The sequence below is a fragment of the Eptatretus burgeri genome, chromosome 5 (genome assembly GCF_056783735.1).
Source record: "Eptatretus burgeri isolate ZD-2024b chromosome 5, Ebu_testis_v1, whole genome shotgun sequence".
Lineage (NCBI taxonomy): Eukaryota > Metazoa > Chordata > Myxini > Myxiniformes > Myxinidae > Eptatretus > Eptatretus burgeri.
The window spans coordinates 50,199,775-50,206,605 of NC_140965.1; positions in this window are offsets into that span (position 1 = coordinate 50,199,775).

A 6,831-nucleotide genomic window follows, 5' to 3' on the forward strand; every position below is an offset into this window, starting at 1 on the left:
ACGATTAATTCCAACCTTGGTATGGGAAAAAAACAGCTTTCAAACCCTTGGGAAACAGCTGTTTCCCTCGGGAAAATTCAAACCTTGGGATTAATTAATAATTTGAATAATAATCAAACCTTGGGAGTTTGGCACATACCCAGGTATGGCACATACTCAGAGAAAGGCACATACCCAGGTCCCCAGTGTCGATTGTGACGTCATACCAAATGAAGAAGAATTGTGACGTCAATCCTTCAAAAAAAATTAAATAATTAAATAAACATTAATTGTGACGTCATTCGTGACGTCATAGCACCGTGTCCTGCCATTGGTTCACAGATACATGGCCGTAACTTGGGAACCGCTCGTCCGATCGATATCAAACCTCGAAAAGGCACATCCGCGGGTCCCCGGCAATATTCCTGGCAAGTTTCAATCCGATCGGACCGGCGGTCGTCGAGAAACGGCGGTCGCAGACAGACACACAGAGATTGCTGGAATTATAGATAGATTCATTTGAATTCATAATTGGATTAAAATAAATTCAATTCAGATCAAATGGAAGACCAAATAGGTGCAGTCCTGCATTGGAGTCATCAGAGGGAACCCGAACAAGCAAAAAGCAAAGATGAAGTCATCAGGAGGAACCTGGATATGATTCGTAATTCAGATGCTGATTCTCTACCCTCAAACCCATCCAGGCACAGCCAAGTGAGCCTTATTCAAAAAAAAAAATAAAGAAATAAACCCAGATCAAAAAAATTAAATAATTCTGGCTGCCAGACTATGTGTTTGATCAAGTTGAAATTTGAAAAAAGTATTCCCCATCACTACTCGATCACAATTGTGAAGCTTCACATCAACTGATTCAGCTGTTCCAGAGAAACATTATTTAATATTTTTCTTAAATCAAATATGGCTACCAAACCATGTGACATCAATTATTTCTTCACAACTTTGTGCAAGGATGCCTTGGGGAACATTTGTGTGAAGTTTCCCCTCGATCTGTCCAGCCATTCTGGGGAAGAAGATTTTTATGTTTTGAGGTAAATCCAATATGGCTGCCAAACCATGTGTCCTATGACATCATATGTGAGAACCTTTTGTTCCTCATGGATAGGCGGTCATATTTGTAAAGTTTCGCCTCGATCTTTGACCAATGACGTCATCAAAAATTATTTTGTGGACCATTTTATCCCTCGATGACCCTCAAATATTTTCATGCTGATTGGATGTAGCGTTCTACATATGCAATTATGACATCATAACGAAGGCACCTATGACATCATAAATATCACCCTCATTCCCCATGAGGAGTACTTGCAATGTGCCAAGTTTCAATTATTTCCTTGGTGCGGTTTCAGAGATACAAAAGCCCAGAGTTCTTCTGTTTTTCCAATATGGCTGCCCCACCACGTGACCTATGACATCATACTTATCATTAAACATTCTATATGAGCAGAATGTTTTGGCCAATGGTGAAATTGGCAGGCGTTTGCACCAACTGTGAAAAATTTGCATCAATCCGGTTGCGGGGAAAAACACAAAAGTTCTGTGCGGACAAACGAAGCTGTTAGAACTTGAAGAGGACTTGCATATCTGGTCATTGAGTTCAACCACCAATTCTTTTTGAGGTCAAATTTGTTTGATGGATTTTGCAAGTGTCGTGCACTGCATCACATCTTGTTCTTGTTACTTGCCGGAAACCTTCGGATTTCGGCAATTATGTTGGTCGGTTGTGTGTGTCATTCTGTGTGTCTGTCTGTGTGCCTGTCTGTTTGTTTGTGTGTTTGTTTACCCTGTAGCAGCCACACCATTTCAGCGATCATGACCAAACTGGATACAGACATTGGCCATGGTCCAACTTAGACACTTGTCGTTTTTGGTGAATCTAGGTCAAAGGTCAAGGTCAAGGTCACCGAAAAACCGAAATTCTTATTTTCGCAATAACGTCCGCTAAAATGGTCGTATCGACTTCAAACCAAATCCAAAATGTGCATCTTCCAATTCTGCATCCAACCATATGTCTCATTGGGGTGTCACACCAACACCCTTCTTAGCGGTCGGGGGTCGAATGTCAGGGGGGGGTCGGGTCAAAAATTTCAAATTGCGATAAAAACGCCATTTCAAGTCAGATTGACTTCCAAGTTATGATCACGACCAAACTAAGTGCTATAACTCATTAAACAGAAGCACTATCGACTTATAAGAACCAAATTGATTTCCAGGTTGTTGTTTTTTTTAGAGATCATGGAGATATGACAAAGTTATTCTGGAAATTCCTTGCTCAACGAGCAATTTCATTTGTTTGTTTGTCCGTTTGTTTGTTTGTTTGTGTGCAGATATCTCAAAAAGTTGTGGGCGGATCTGGATGAAATTTTGTGGACAGGTTCAGTGTGCGACAAGGACGAACTGATTAAATTTTGGTGAAAATCCGGATCTGGATCCGACTACTCGAATTTTTAAAGTGATTCTTCACCATTGAGAGGTCGGGCCAAAAACGATGTTTAGCACGATATCTCAAAAAGTTCTGAACGGATTGGGATGAAACTTGTTGGACAGGTTGGGTGTGTTGCAAGCAAGAATTGATTCAATTTTGGTGAAGATCCGATTCCGGATCCAAATCTGATAATTTTTAAGTGATTCTTCGCCATCGAAGCAGGTCAACCGCATGGACCGGGGTACTAGTACTGCCCACCAACCGGAACATCTGTGGAAAGTTATGGTGTTGAAATTGAAACATCTAACAGCATTGAAATTATTGGGAAAGGCCTGGAGAGGCTCGCCTTACTTCGGAGGGCAGGTAACCCGTGAAATTGGCAAGGTAGTGAGTGATTCAAATGATGAAGAGTAGTTTTCCATTCTTCTTAATCCTGATGTATGGACGTTTAGTCATGAGTTACATTGTCACATCATTTCTTCGACAACAGACATCACAATTCCTCGTGAGGATTAATGTGAGATGATCTCGGCACAACGGTGCTTTGGACTGAAGTTTCGGCAGTGAAATCGGGTGAGATTTTTTTTACAGTGACTGCCTCCACATTTACTCACCAGATTACTGGCAACTGGTACTAAACAAGATGAGTTTAATTCATTTTCCACTCCTGAGATGCCACAATTTGTTGCATGTAAACACATCCGCGGATTCAGAATGTGCAGTTTCGCCATTGACCGCCTATAGAAACATTACCCACCTTCTGGTGGCGTCAACCGCAGCAAATGCCTGACGTTCGACCGAAGGTGGCACGGGAATGTGGAATGTGTTGGTTCATGATTTGCCATTCGCCATTTCTGCATTGTTGGGTGGTCGCTAGACTACCCTTCGTCTCAAGTTTTCCGTCTGTCTGTTTGTTTGTATGTAATGGACAGCTCTGGAGGCCAGAGGAGTCAACCGGTTTTGATGAAACTTGACTGGTAGGTTCACACCAGGATGTAGTTGTATGCTTTTGAGCACCGTTGCTATGGACGCCACCGTTGCCTAGCAACGGGACAGAATTTTTTGAAAAAAATCCGAATTTTTTTTTTTTCGAAAATCAAAAATCGGCTTCCGTGCTTTGATGCGCACTATAATCAACCTGTTTGTCCAAAATTTTCAGCCCAATCCGTCAAAAACTATGACTAGTATGCAATTATATTACTATATGCTTTCACCCCAACGTTCGCGTTGGGATTCCCTTACTTAGGGTTAGGGAATCGACCACAAATGATGAATGGACAGTTGCTCGTCATGTTCCTATATGGAACAACGAACGGCAAAAATGCCATCTGATGTGTTCTCTTATCTACATATTTCAAATTCGCCTTCGTCTAGCGACCACCCATGTCGACTCCCGGCTTGTCTGTTTGTTTTTGAAAACTCATCATGGCATATCGGAGCTAATCCCCCCTCTCCCCAGCCAACACCATCACCGTCATCATTGTTATCAGCATCATCATCATCATCATCATCATCATCATCATCATCATCATCATCATCAAAGGGTCATTGATGTCACACGCGACTAGTCACACAGTTTTGGAGAATTTTGTGTTCTAGTGTTCAAATATATAATTCAATTGAAATAAAATAAGGATTTTAAAAGCTGCAGAAAAAAAATCTTTTTTCAGAAGTTCACCGCCATTGATGCAGCATCTGTTACACAACCTGATTTAACACATTACATTGGTTATTCATGCCTGATGCCTGTTGTTTTTGTCCTTTATGTCTTCCTTTAAAAAAAAACATCCCACCAAATTTTCTGTGTAGCTTTTGGGGTCCTTGCACATGTCCTAAAGTGGGTGAGGACTTTCCGTAAGATTTCTCCAAATATTTTTTTTTGAGATTTTGGGCTCCCACCTGTGCATAGCACAGGAACTTCGCTAGTACTGTATAAATAGAGTCAATGCTGCCCATGTGGTTCCTGAGTAAGGGTTAAAGTTATGTCGCATGGTTTTTTTTATCCCCCGCCGCGTGGCAGAAGGCGGATATTGTTGTCACCCAGGTCATCCGTCCATCCGTCCGGGCGTCAACATTTATAGCTGTGAGTGCGATAACTCATAAACTGTTTGCCATATCGATTTGAAATTTGGGTCACACATGTACCACCTGAAAAGGAAGAACCCTATTGATTTTGGGCGTGGCCGGATCCAAGATGGCTGACTGGGGTGGCCATCTTGAAAAAAATGTTTTTTGCAATAAATGTAAAACCGCTTCTTCTTCTTCTTCTTCTTCTTCTTCTTCTTCTTCTTCTTCTTCTTCCTCTTCTTCTTCTTCTTCTTCTTCTTCTTCTTCTTCTTCTTCTTCTTCTTCTTCTTCTACTTCTACTTCTTCTTCTTCTTCTACTTCTACTTCTACTTCTACTTCTACTTCTACTTCTTCTTCCGGCTGCTCCCATTAGGGGTCGCCACAGCGGATCATCCGTATGATCCAAATTGAAAACCGCTTATCTGATTTCAATTATTTTTGGTTACTACGTTCCTCACCCCTGGGGAACTTTTTCGAGATGATGACCAAATGGTGTCTTGTTTCCAATTCACCTCCCTCTTTATCTGGAATATGTATGACCTTTTTCATTCAATGGCGGGGGATTCCCCATCTCTGATGGTATATTTTTTTATTTCCTTACCAGCAGTCAGTCAGAGAAGGAATTAGTAATTTGTTCATGATGCCAAGAATGACTCACCTACTCTCCGTGAAAGACACCGTGAGATTGATACATCCACCAACGAATGTCGGCAGATGTGACGTCCAGTTTAATGTCCATCCGAGGGACGGCATGGAACATTGATGAATCACCCTACCTGCGAAACACCGGGATGACAGTTCATAGCTGGGTCGGGACTCGAACCCACCCGAGACCAGCCGCCACAAAGCCGATAACATAGATTTATACAACAAACAGGTGTTTTCTGAACATTTTTTTTTTCTTTTCTTGTTTAACAACATCAAGACAAAAGTGTAACATTGACAAACAAGGCGCTTTATAAAGACTTCTGGTGACTCTCGATCTGCGAAGAAACGTTTTCTCAAAGTTACTTTTGCAGACTGATACCCAAAAAGGAACCACGAAGAGACGGATAAAGGACTAGAGACTGATAAATAAGGAAACAGTGCTCTTGTAGGCACTGGAATGGAGTCCCAAAGGTTGTGGATTCAAACGCAGTTGACTGCCAGAAACATTAAGGATTTGGAATGTAAGCTTCTCCAGTAACTGAATTAGTCTCATGAGATTTATAATATTGTGATCTGATTGTCAGTAATGTTCATTCGATCATGATTTTTAACGGAAGACGCCATGTGCCTGTTCTGTCAGTCAACACTGTATGGTTTATCTTTGAACCCCTCCAAGAGACTTGTAACGGGCTCTAAAATGCTCCTGAAGAAAGGTAAAACAGTCACCCAGAGGCGGAAAACAAGGACTGCCAAGCATGCTTCTACCTGCTTTACCTTTAAGTCTCGGCTCAAGGAAGCCATCTAGAACTAGTCTATCCTTTTTGTCTCTGGGTGGCTATCCATTTCCTTTGTAAGGTGATCGAATGTCACCGAACTGCCCTTTCTGGCAGATCGTTGCATGCACCAACTGCTATTAAATATTTATTTAATTTCTTTACTTTCTTATTTTACAGCTTCGTGCTGTCCCCTGGTTACCATAAGAATAACTGGGTCATTTTGTTTTAAAACTCTTCATTACGTTAAACTTTTCAATCATGTCTCGATGCAATCTCCGTGGTAAACAAGTGTGTCGTTATGTTTGTGGGTAAGTAAAGGGGGCAATACTTAAGATTAAAGCCTTAGATGCCGTGCATTTTCTCATAGCTTTTAGAAATTCTTCCTATGTTAGTGTGTTTAGGGTAAGGTTTCTTTACTCGTGCCCGTGAGGAAATTGGCATTTTCTGACCTCGAAAGAGCTAGGATAAGGCGTCCTGATCCTTTGTTCTCTTCCACGAACCGGGTAAGGCTGGCCATGCTGCACTCTTTTCTGATCCTCGCACCCTCGCAACTAGCTCTCCAGGCCGCTGTTTGGTTCCCACTCCCGAACTTGCACCATTTGAGTTCTGCAGCAACCTGGTGTTCTTTACCTCCATACTTTCCCTGCTCTATTGTCTATTGCCCGGTGTATGTGTGAGGGTGTGTGTGTGAATATTGGTGCCTATGGGGATAACTTTTGTAAATAAATATATGTTCCTCTGCTGGGAACTTGGATGCATGAAGATGCCATGAGGCCCATCAAAGCCTGCACTCGTACTGCCAACTTATGGTTGACTGTCCATGCTCTATCCTTTTAAATACTGAGCCTCAAACAAGGAAGCAGCACTTACCATTTTTTAAGTCTCTCGTATAACTTGGACGAGGTTTGAACCGCTGAC